The sequence below is a fragment of the Papaver somniferum genome, chromosome 8 (genome assembly GCF_003573695.1).
Source record: "Papaver somniferum cultivar HN1 chromosome 8, ASM357369v1, whole genome shotgun sequence".
NCBI lineage: Eukaryota > Viridiplantae > Streptophyta > Magnoliopsida > Ranunculales > Papaveraceae > Papaver > Papaver somniferum.
Window position 1 is genome coordinate 68,641,750 of NC_039365.1, and position 14,041 is coordinate 68,655,790.

Here is a 14,041-nt window from a genome sequence, read left to right on the forward strand (position 1 = left end):
AATTGAGTTCAGTAATAGGTTGCAGTTTCATCCGATCTGATATATTTCACACCTCAAAACTCACCTGGACAAGAACACCGTGTCTGTATATGGTAATATTGCAACCCGAGTTCAGTAATATGTTTGCATTTTTATCCAATCTGATATATTTTGACACCTCAAACCTCACCAGTATGAGAACATCGGGTCTTTATATAGTAATCTTGCAACCTGAGTTCAGTAATAGGTTGCAGTTTCATCTGATCTGATGTATTTCACATCTCAAACCTCATATCGATGAGAACATCGGGTCTGTATATGGTGATCTTGCAACCTGAGTTTAGTAATAGGTTGCAGTTTCATCCAATCTGATATATTTCACATCTCAAACCTCATCTCAATGAGAACATCGGGTCTGTATATGGTAATCTTGCAACCTGAGTTTAGTAATAGGTTGCAGTATCATCTAATCTGATATATTTTACACCTCAAACCTCACCAGTATGAGAACATCGGGTCTGTATATGGTAATCTTGTAACCTGAGTTCAGTAATAGGTTACAGTTTCATCCAATCTGATATATTTCACACCTCAATCTCACCTGGACGAGAACATCGGGTCTGTATATGGTAATATTGCAACCTGAGTTCAATAATATGTTGCAGTTTCATCCAATCTGATATATTTCACACCTCAAACCGCACCTGGACGAGAACATTTGGTCTGTATATGGCAATCTTGCAACCTAAGTTCAGTAATAGGTAGCAGTTTCATCCGATCTGATATATTTCATACCTCAAAACTCACCCGGACGAGAACATCGGGTCTGTATATGGTAATCTTGCAACCTGAGTTCAGTAATATGTTGTAGTTTCATCCAATCTGATATATTTTGACACCTCAAACCTCACCAGTATGAGAACATCGGGTCTGTATATAGTAATCTTGCAACCTGAGTTCAGTAATAGGTTGAAGTTTCATCCAATGTGATATATTTCACACCTCAAACCTCACTTGGACGAGAATTTCGGGTCTGTATATGGTAATCTTATAACCTGAATTCAGTAATAGGTTGCAGTTTCATCCGATCTGATATATTTCACACCTTAAACCGCACCTGGACGCGAACATCGGGTATGTATAAGGTAATCTTGCAACATGAGTTCAGTATTAGGTTGTAGTTTCATCCAATCTGATATATTTCACACCTCAAACCTCACCTGGATGAGAACATCGGGTCTGTATAAGGTAATCTTGCAACCTGAGTTCAGTAATAGGTTACAGTTTCATCCGATCTGATATATTTCACACCTCAAAACTCACCTGGACAAGAACACCATGTCTGTATATGGTAATATTGCAACCAGAGTTCAGTAATAGGTTGCAGTTTCATCCGATCTGATATATTTCCCAGCTCAAACCTCACCAGTATGAGAACATCGGGTCTGTATATGGTAATCTTGCAACTAGAGTTCAGTAATAAGTTGCAGTTTCATCTAATATGATATATTTCACACGTCAAATCCCATCAGGACGAGAACATCGGGTCTGTATATGGTAATCTTGCAACCTGAGTTCAGTAATAGGTTGTAGTTTCATCCAATCTGATATATTTCACACCTCAAACCTCACCTGGACAAGAACACCATGTCTGTATATGGTAATATTGCAACCCGAGTTCGGTAATAGGTTGCAGTTTCATCTAATCTGATATATATTTCACACGTCAAATCCCACCTAAACGAGAACATCGAGTCTGTATATGGTAATCTTGTAACCTGAGTTCAGTAATAGGTTGCAGTTTCATCCAATCTAATATATTTGACACCTTAAACCTTTCCAGGACGAGAACATCGGGTCTGTATAAGGTAATCTTGCAACCTGAGTTCAGTAATAGGTTGCAGTTTCATCCGATCTGATATATTTCACACCTCAAACCTCACCTGGACAAGAACATCGGGTTTGTATATGGTAATCTTGCAACCAGAGTTCAGTAATAGGTTGCAGTTTCATCTAATCTGATATATTTCACACGTCAAATCCCACCTGGACGAGAACATCGAGTCTGTATATGGTAATCTCGCAACCTGAGTTCTGTAATAGGTTGGAGTTTCATCCGATCTGATATATTTCACACCTCAAAACTCACCTGGACAAGAACACCGTGTCTGTATATGGTAATATTGCAACCAGAGTTCAGTAATAGGTTGCAGTTTCATCCAATCTGATATATTTCACACGTCAAACCACACCAGTATGAGAACATCGGGTCTGTATATAGTAATTTTGCAACATGAGTTCAGTAATGGGTTGCAGTTTCATTCGATCTGATATATTTCACACCTCAAACCTCACCTGGATGAGAACATCGGGTATGTATATGGTAATTTTGTAACCTGAGTTTAGTAATAGGTTGCAGTTTCATCCAATATGATATAGTTACACCTCAAACCTCACCTGGATAAGAACATCGGGTATGTATATGGTAATCTTGTAACCTGAGTTCAATAATTGGTTGCAGTTTCATCCAATCTGATATATTTCACACCTCAAACCGCACCTGGACGAGAACATCGGGTCTGTATATGGTAATCTTGCAACCTGAGTTCAGTAATAAGTAGCAGTTTCATCCGATCTGATATATTTCACACCTCAAAACTCACCTGGACGAGAACATCGGGTCTGTATATGGTAATCTTGCAACCTGAGTTCAGTAATATGTTGTAGTTTCATCCAATCTGATATATTTTGCCACCTCAAACCACACCAGTATGGGAAAATCGGGTCTGTATATAGTAATCTTGCAACCTGAGTTCAGTAATGGGTTGCAGTTTCATTCGATCTGCTATATTTCGCACCTCAAACCTAACCTGAACGAGAACATCGGATCTGTATATGGTAATCTTGCAAAATGAGTTCAGTAATAGGTTGCAATTTCATCCGATCTGATATATTTCACATCTCAAACCTCATCTCGATGAGAACATCGGGTCTGTATATGGTAATCTTGCAACATGAGTTTAGTAATAGGTTGCAGTTTCAACCAGGCTGATATATTTTACACCTCAAACCTCACCTGGACGAGAACATCGGGTATGTATATGGTAATCCTGTAACCTGAGTTCAGTAATAAGTTGCAGTTTCATACAATATGATATATTTCACACCTCAAACAGCACCTGGACGAGAACATCAGGTCTGTATATGGTAATCTTATAACCTGAATTCAGTAATAGGTTGCAGTTTCATCCAATCTGATATATTTCACACCTCAAACCTCACCTGGACGTGAATATCGGGTATGTATAAGGTAATCTTGCAACCTGAGTTCAGTAATAGGTTGCAGTTTCATCCGATCTGATATATTTCCCAGCTCAAACCTCACCAGTATGAGAACACCAGGTCTGTATATGGTAATCTTGCAACCAGAGTTCAGTAATAGGTTGCAGTTTCATCTAATATGATATATTTCACACGTCAAATCCCACCTGGACAAGAACTCCGAGTCTGTATATGGTAATCTTGCAACCCGAGTTCAGTAATAGGTTACAGTTTCATCCAATATGATATATTTCACACCTCAAACTTCACCTGGACGAGAACATCGGGTCTGTATATGGTAATATTGCAACCTGAGTTCAGTAATAAGTAGCAGTTTCATCCGATCTGATATATTTCACACCTCAAAACTCACCTGGACGAGAACATCGGGTCTGTATATGGTAATCCTGCCACCTGAGTTCAGTAATATTTTGCAGTTTCATCCAATCTGATATATTTTGACACCTCAAACCTCACCAGTATGAGAACATCGGGTCTGTATATAGTAATCTTGCAACCTGAGTTCAGTAGGTTGCAGTTTCATCCGATCTAATACATTTCACACCTCAAATCCCACCTGGACGAGAACATCGGGTCTGTATATGGTAATCTTGTAACCTGAGTTCAGTATTAGGTTGCAGTTTCATCCAATCTGATATATTTAACACCTCAAAACTCACCTGGACGAGAACTTCGGGTATGTATATGGTAATCTTGTAACCTTAGTTCAGTAATAGGTTGAAGTTTCATCCAATCTGATATATATTTCATACCTCAAATCCCATCTGGACGAGAACACAGGGTCTGTATATGGTAATCTTGCAACCTGAGATCAGTAATAAGTTGCAATTTCATCCGATCTGATATATTTCACACCTCAAACCTCACCTGGACGTGAACATCGGGTCTGTATAAGGTAATCTTGCAACCTGAATCCAGTAATAGGTTGCAGTTTATCCAATCTAATATATTTCACACCTCAAAACTCACCTGGGCGAGAACTTCGAGTATGTATATGGTAATCTTGTAACCTGAGTTCAGTAATAGGTTGAAGTTTCATCCAATCTGATATATATTTCACCCCTCAAACCTCACCTGGACGAGAACATCGGTTCTGTATAAGGTAATCTTGCAAAATTGAGTTCAGTAATAGGTTGCAGTTTCATCCGATCTGATATATTTCACACCTCAAAACTCACCTGGACAAGAACACCGTGTCTGTATATGGTAATATTGCAACCAGAGTTCAGTAATAGGTTGCAGTTTCATCTAATCTGATATATTTCACACGTCAAATCCCAGCTGGACGAGAACATCGAGTCTGTATATGGTAATTTTGTAACCTGAGTTCAGTAATAGGTTGCAGTTTCATCCAATCTGATATATTTCACACGTCAAACCACACCAGTATGAGAACATCGGGTATGTATATAGGAATCTTGCAACCTGAGTTCAGTAATGGGTTGCAGTTTCATTCGATCTGATATATTTAACACCTCAAACCTCACTTGGATGAAAACATCGGGTATGTATATGGTAATCTTGTAACCTAAGTTTAGTAATAGGTTGCAGTTTCATCCAATCTGATATATTTTACACCTAAAACCTCACCTGGATGAAAACATCGGGTATGTATATGGTAATCTTGTAACCTGAGTTCAGTAATTGGTTGCAGCTTCATCCAATCTGATATATTTCACACCTCAAACCGCACCTGGACGAGAACATCGGGTCTGTATATGGTAATCTTGCAACCTGAGTTCAGTAATAAGTAGCAGTTTCATCCGATCTGATATATTTCACACCTCAAAACTCACCTGGACGCGAACATCGGGTCTGTATATGGTAATCTTGCAACCTGAGTTCAGTAATGTGTTGCAGTTTCATCCAATCTGATATATTTTTCCACCTCAAACCACACCAGTATGAGAACATCGGATCTGTATATAGTAATATTGCAACCTGAGTTCAGTAATGGGTTGCAGTTTCTTTCGATCTGTTATATTTCGCACCTCAAACCTGACATGTACGACAACGTCGGATCTGTATATGGTAATCTTGCAAACTGAGTTCAGTAATAGGTTGCAGTTTCATCCGATCTGATATATTTCACATCTCAAACCTCATCTCGATGAGAACATCGGGTCTGTATATGGTAATCTTGCAACCTGAGTTCAGTAATATTTTGCAGTTTCATCCAATCTGATATATTTTGACACCTCAAACCTCACCAGTATGAGAACATCGGGTCTGTATATAGTAATCTTGCAACCTGAGTTCAGTAGGTTGCAGTTTCATCCGATCTAATACATTTCACACCTCAAATCCCACCTGGACGAGAACATCGGGTCTGTATATGGTAATCTTGTAACCTGAGTTCAGTATTAGGTTGCAGTTTCATCCAATCTGATATATTTCACACCTTAAACCTCACCTGGACGAGAACATCGGGTCTGTATATGGTAATCTTGCAACCTGAGTTCAGTAATAGGTTGCAGTTTGATCCAATCTGATATATTTCACACCTTAAACCGCACCTGGACGCGAACATCGGGTATGTATAAGGTAATCTTGCAACATGAGTTCAGTAATAGGTTGTACTTTCATCCAATGTGATATATTTCACACCTCAAACCTCACCTGGATGAGAAAATCGGGTCTGTATAAGGTAATCTTGCAAACTGAGTTCAGTAATAGGTTGCAGTTTCATCCGATCTGATATATTTCACACCTCAAAACTCACCTGGACAAGAACACCATGTCTGTATATGGTAATATTTCAACCAGAGTTCAGTAATAGGTTGCAGTTTCATCCGATCTGATATATTTCCCAGCTCAAACCTCACCAGTATGAGAACATCGGGTCTGTATATGGTAATCTTGCAACTAGAGTTCAGTAATAAGTTGCAGTTTCATCTAATATGATATATTTCACACGTCAAATCCCATCAGGACGAGAACATCGGGTCTGTATATGGTAATCTTGCAACCTGAGTTCAGTAATAGGTTGTAGTTTCATCCAATCTGATATACTTCACACCTCAAACCTCACCTGGATGAGAACATCGGGTCTGTATAAGGTAATCTTGCAACCTAAGTTCAGTAATAGGTTGCAGTTTCATCCGATCTGATATGTTTCACACCTCAAAACTCACCTGGACAAGAACACCATGTCTGTATATGGTAATATTGCAACCCGAGTTCGGTAATAGGTTGCAGTTTCATCTAATCTGATATATATTTCACACGTCAAATCCCACCTAAACGAGAACATCGAGTCTGTATATGGTAATCTTGTAACCTGAGTTCAGTAATAGGTTGCAGTTTCATCCAATCTAATATATTTGACACCTTAAACCTCTCCTGGACGAGAACATCGGGTCTGTATAAGGTAATCTTGCAACCTGAGTTCAGTAATAGGTTGCAGTTTCATCCGATCTGATATATTTCACACCTCAAACCTCACCTGGACAAGAACATCGGGTTTGTATATGGTAATCTTGCAACCAGAGTTCAGTAATAGGTTGCAGTTTCATCTAATCTGATATATTTCACACGTCAAATCCCACCTGGAAGAGAACATCGAGTCTGTATATGGTAATCTCGCAACCTGAGTTCTGTAATAGGTTGGAGTTTCATCCGATCTGATATATTTCACACCTCAAAACTCACCTGGACAAGAACACCGTGTCTGTATATGGTAATATTGCAACCAGAGTTCAGTAATAGGTTGCAGTTTCATCCAATCTGATATATATTTCACACGTCAAACCACACCAGTATGAGAACATCGGGTCTGTATATAGTAATCTTGCAACATGAGTTCAGTAATGGGTTGCAGTTTCATTCGATCTGATATATTTCACACCTCAAACCTCACCTGGATGAGAACATCGGGTATGTATATGGTAATTTTGTAACCTGAGTTTAGTAATAGGTTGCAGTTTCATCCAATATGATATAGTTACACCTCAAACCTCACCTGGATAAGAACATCGGGTATGTATATGGTAATCTTGTAACCTGAGTTCAATAATTGGTTGCAGTTTCATCCAATCTGATATATTTCACACCTCAAACCGCACCTGGACGAGAACATCGGGTCTGTATATGGTAATCTTGCAACCTGAGTTCAGTAATAAGTAGCAGTTTCATCCGATCTGATATATTTCACACCTCAAAACTCACCTGGACGAGAACATAGGGTCTGTATATGGTAATCTTGCAACCTGAGTTCAGTAATATGTTGCAGTTTCATCCAATCTGATATATTTTGCCACCTCAAACCACACCAGTATGAGAAAATCGGGTCTGTATATAGTAATCTTGCAACCTGAGTTCAGTAATGGGTTGCAGTTTCATTCGATCTGCTATATTTCGCACCTCAAACCTAACCTGAACGAGAACATCGGATCTGTATATGGTAATCTTGCAAAATGAGTTCAGTAATAGGTTACAATTTCATCCGATCTGATATATTTCACATCTCAAACCTCATCTCGATGAGAACATCGGGTCTGTATATGGTAATCTTGCAACATGAGTTTAGTAATAGGTTGCAGTTTCAACCAGGCTGATATATTTTACACCTCAAACCTCACCTGGACGAGAACATCGGGTATGTATATGGTAATCTTGTAACCTGAGTTCAGTAATAGGTTGCAGTTTCATACAATATGATATATTTCACACCTCAAACCGCACCTGGACGAGAATATCAGGTCTGTATATGGTAATCTTATAACCTGAATTCAGTAATAGGTTGCAGTTTCATCCAATCTGATATATTTCACACCTCAAACCTCACCTGGACGTGAATATCGGGTATGTATAAGGTAATCTTGCAACCTGAGTTCAGTAATAGGTTGCAGTTTCATCCGATCTGATATATTTCCCAGCTCAAACCTCACCAGTATGAGAACACCGGGTCTGTATATGGTAATCTTGCAACCAGAGTTCAGTAATAGGTTGCAGTTTCATCTAATATGATATATTTCACACGTCAAATCCCACCTGGACAAGAACTCCGAGTCTGTATATGGTAATCTTGCAACCCGAGTTCAGTAATAGGTTACAGTTTCATCCAATATGATATATTTCACACCTCAAACTTCACCTGGACGAGAACATCGGGTCTGTATATGGTAATCTTGCAACCTGAGTTCAGTAATAAGTAGCAGTTTCATCTGATCTGATATATTTCACACCTCAAAACTCACCTGTACGAGAACATCGGGTCTGTATATGGTAATCCTGCAACCTGAGTTCAGTAATATTTTGCAGTTTCATCCAATCTGATATATTTTGACACCTCAAACCTCACCAGTATGAGAACATCGGGTCTGTATATAGTAATCTTGCAACCTGAGTTCAGTAGGTTACAGTTTCATCCGCTCTAATACATTTCACACCTCAAATCCCACCTGGACGAGAACATCGTGTATGTATATGGTAATCTTGTAACCTTAGTTCAGTAATAGGTTGAAGTTTCATCCAATCTGATATATATTTCATACCTCAAATCCCATCTGCACGAGAACACAGGGTCTGTATATGGTAATCTTGCAACCTGAGATCAGTAATAAGTTGCAATTTCATCCGATCTGATATATTTCACACCTCAAACCTCACCTGGACGTGAACATCGGGTCTGTATAAGGTAATCTTGCAACCTGAATCCAGTAATAGGTTGCAGTTTATCCAATCTAATATATTTCACACCTCAAAACTCACCTGGGCGAGAACTTCGGGTATGTATATGGTAATCTTGTAACCTGAGTTCAGTAATAGGTTGAAGTTTCATCCAATCTGATATATATTTCACCCCTCAAACTCACCTGGACGAGAACATCGGTTCTGTATAAGGTAATCTAGCAAAATTGAGTTCAGTAATAGGTTGCAGTTTCATCCGATCTGATATATTTCACACCTCAAAACTCACCTGGACAAGAACACCGTGTCTGTATATGGTAATATTGCAACCAGAGTTCAGTAATAGGTTGCAGTTTCATCTAATCTGATATATTTCACACGTCAAATCCCAGCTGGACGAGAACATCGAGTCTGTATATGGTAATTTTGTAACCTGAGTTCAGTAATAGGTTGCAGTTTCATCCAATCTGATATATTTCACACGTCAAACCACACCAGTATGAGAACATCGGGTATGTATATAGGAATCTTGCAACCTGAGTTCAGTAATGGGTTGCAGTTTCATTCGATCTGATATATTTAACACCTCAAACCTCACTTGGATGAAAACATCGGGTATGTATATGGTAATCTTGTAACCTAAGTTTAGTAATAGGTTGCAGTTTCATCCAATCTGATATATTTTACACCTAAAACCTCACCTGGATGAAAACATCGGGTATGTATATGGTAATCTTGTAACCTGAGTTCAGTAATTGGTTGCAGCTTCATCCAATCTGATATATTTCACACCTCAAACCGCACATGGACGAGAACATCGGGTCTGTATATGGTAATCTTGCAACCTGAGTTCAGTAATAAGTAGCAGTTTCATCCGATCTGATATATTTCACACCTCAAAACTCACCTGGACGAGAACATCGGGTCTGTATATGGTAATCTTGCAACCTGAGTTCAGTAATATGTTGCAGTTTCATCCAATATGATATATTTTTCCACCTCAAACCACACCAGTATGAGAACATCGGGTCTGTATATAGTAATATTGCAACCTGAGTTCAGTAATGGGTTGCAGTTTCATTCGATCTGATATATTTCGCACCTCAAACCTGACATGTACGACAACGTCGGATCTATATATGGTAATCTTGCAAACTGAGTTCAGTAATAGGTTGCAGTTTCATCCGATCTGATATATTTCACATCTCAAACCTCATCTCGATGAGAACATCGGGTCTGTATATGGTAATCTTGCAACCTGAGTTCAGTAATATTTTGCAGTTTCATCCAATCTGATATATTTTGACACCTCAAACCTCACCAGTATGAGAACATCGGGTCTGTATATAGTAATCTTGCAACCTGAGTTCAGTAGGTTGCAGTTTCATCCGATCTAATACATTTCACACCTCAAATCCCACCTGGACGAGAACATCGGGTCTGTATATGGTAATCTTGTAACCTGAGTTCAGTAATAGTTTGCAGTTTCATCCAATCTGATATATTTCACACCTCAAACCTCACCTGGACGAGAACATCGGGTCTGAATAAGGTAATCTTACAACCTGAGTTCAGTAATAGGTTGCAGTTTCATCCGATCTGATATATTTCACACCTCAAACCTCACCTGGACAAGAACATCGGGTCTGTATATAGTAATCTTGCAACCAGAGTTCAATAATAGGTTGCAGTTTCATCTAATCTGATATATTTCACAATCAAATCCCACCTGGACGAGAACATCGAATATGCATATGGTAGACTAGCAACCTGAGTTCAGTAATAGGTTGCAGGTTCATCCAGTCTGATATATTTCACACCTCAAATTTCACTTGGTCGAGAACATTGGATCTGTATAGGGTAATCTTGCAAACCGAGTTCAGTAATAGGTTGCAGTTTTATACGATCTGATATATTTCACACCTCAAACCTCACCTGGACGAGAACATCGGGTCTGAATAAGGTAATCTTGCAACCTGAGTTCAATAATTGGTTGCAGTTTCATCCAATCTGATATATTTCACACCTCAAACCGCACCTGGACGAGAACATCGGGTCTGTATATGGTAATCTTGCAACCTGAGTTCAGTAATAAGTATCAGTTTCATCCAATCTGATATATTTCACACCTCAAAACTCACTTGGACGAGAACATCGGGTATGTATATGGAAATCTTGAAACCTGAGTTCAGTAATGTGTTGCAGTTTCATCCAATCTGATATAATTTGCCACCTCAAACCACACCAGTATGAGAAAATCGGGTCTGTATTTAGTAATCTTGCAACCTGAGTTCAGTAATGGGTTGCAGTTTCATTCGATCTGATATATTTCGCACCCCAAACCTCACCTGGACGAGAACATCGGATCTTTATATGGTAATCTTGCAAAATGAGTTCAGTAATAGGTTGCAATTTCATCTGATCTGATATATTTCACATCCCAAACCTCATCTCGATGAGAACATCGGGTCTGTATATGGTAATCTTGCAACATGAGTTTAGTAATAGGTTGCAGTTTCATCCAGGCTGATATATTTTACACCTCAAACCTCACATGGACGAGAACATCGGGTATGTATATGGTAATCTTGTAACCTGAGTTCAGTAATAGGTTGCAGTTTCATCCAATCTGATATATTTCACACCTCAAACCGAACCTGGACGAGAACATCAGGTCTGTATATGGTAATCTTATAACCTGAATTCAGTAATAGGTTGCAGTTTCATCCAATCTGATATATTTCACACCTCAAACCTCACCTGGACGTGAATATTCGGTATGTATAAGGTAATCTTGCAACCTGAGTTCAGTAATAGGTTGCAGTTTCATCCGATCTGATATATTTCCCAGCTCAAACCTCACCAGTATGAGAACATCGGGTCTGTATATGGTAATCTTGCAACCAGAGTTCAGTCATAGGTTGCAGTTTCATCTAATATGATATATTTCACACGTCAAATCCCACCTGGACGAGAACACCGAGTCTGTATATGGTAATCTTGCAACCCGAGTTCAGTAATAGGTTACAGTTTCATCCAATCTGATATATTTCACACCTCAAACTTCACCTGGACGAGAACATCGGGTCTGTATATGGTAATCTTGCAACCAGAGTTCAGTAATAAGTCGCAGTTTCATCCGATCTGATATATTTCACACCTCAAAACTCACCTGGACGAGAACATCGGGTCTGTATATAGTAATCTTGCAACCTGAGTTCAGTAATATTTTGCAGTTACATCCAATCTGATATATTTTGACACCTCAAACCTCACCAGTATGAGAACATCGGGTCTGTATATAGTAATCTTGCAACCTGAGTTCAGTAGGTTGCAGTTTCATCCGATCTGATATATTTCACACCTCAAACCTCACCTGGACGTGAACATCGGGTCTGTATAAGGTAATCTTGCAACCTGAGTTCAGTAATAGGTTGCAGTTTCATGCAATCTGATATATTTCACACCTCAAAACTCTCCTGGGCGAGAACTTCGGGTATGTATATGGTAATCTTGTAACCTGAGTTCAGTAATAGGTTGAAGTTTCATCCAATCTGATATATATTTCACCCCTCAAACCTCACCTGGTGAGAACATCGGGTCTGTATAAGGTAATCTTGCAAAATTGAGTTCAGTAATAGGTTGCAGTTTCATCCGATCTGATATATTTCACACCTCAAAACTCACCTGGAAAAGAACACCGTGTCTGTATATGGTAATATTGCAACCAGAGTTCAGTAATAGGTTGCAGTTTCATCTAATATGATATATTTCACACGTCAAATCCCAGCTGGACGAGAACATCGAGTTTGTATATGGTAATTTTGTAACCTGAGTTCAGTAATAGGTTGCAGTTTCATCCAATATTATATATTTCACACGTCAAAGCACACCAGTATGAGAACATCGGGTATGTATATAGGAATCTTGCAACCTGAGTTCAGTAATGGGTTGCAGTTTCATTCGATCTGATATATTTAACACCTCAAACCTCACTTGGATGAAAACATCGGGTATGTATATGGTAATCTTGTAACCTGAGTTTAGTAATAGGTTGCAGTTTCATCCAATCTGATATATTTTACACCTAAAACCTCACCTGGATGAGAACATCGGGTATGTATATGGTAATCTTGTAACCTGAGTTCAGTAATTGGTTGCAGTTTCATCCAATATGATATATTTCACACCTCAAACCGCACCTGGACGAGAATATCGGGTATGTATATGGTAATCTTGCAACCTGAGTTCAGTAATAAGTAGCAGTTTCATCCGATCTGATATATTTCACACCTCAAAACTCACCTGGACGAGAACATCGGGTCTGTATATGGTAATCTTGCAACCTGAGTTCAGTAATATATTGCAGTTTCATCCAATCTGATATATTTTTCCACCTCAAACCACACCAGTATGAGAACATCGGGTCTGTATATAGTAATATTGCAACCTGAGTTCAGTAATGGGTTGCAGTTTCATTCGATCTGATATATTTCGCACCTCAAACCTCACATGTACGAGAACGTCGGATCTGTATATGGTAATCTTGCAAACTGAGTTCAGTAATAGGTTGCAGTTTCATCCGATCTGATATATTTCACATCTCAAACCTCATCTCGATGAGAACATCGGGTCTGTATATGGTAATCTTGCAACCTGAGTTCAGTAATATTTTGCAGTTTCATCCAATCTGATATATTTTGACACCTCAAGCCTCACCAGTATGAGAACATCGGGTCTGTATATAGTAATCTTGCAACCTGAGTTCAGTAGGTTGCAGTTTCATCCGATCTAATACATTTCACACCTCAAATCCCACCTGGACGAGAACATCGGGTCTGTATATGGTAATCTTGTAACCTGAGTTCAGTAATAGTTTGCAGTTTCATCCAATCTGATATATTTCACACCTCAAACCTCACCTGGACGAGAACATCGGGTCTGAATAAGGTAATCTTACAACCTGAGTTCAGTAATAGGTTGCAGTTTCATCCGATCTGATATATTTCACACCTCAAACCTCACCTGGACAAGAACATCGGGTCTGTATATAGTAATCTTGCAACCAGAGTTCAATAATAGGTTGCAG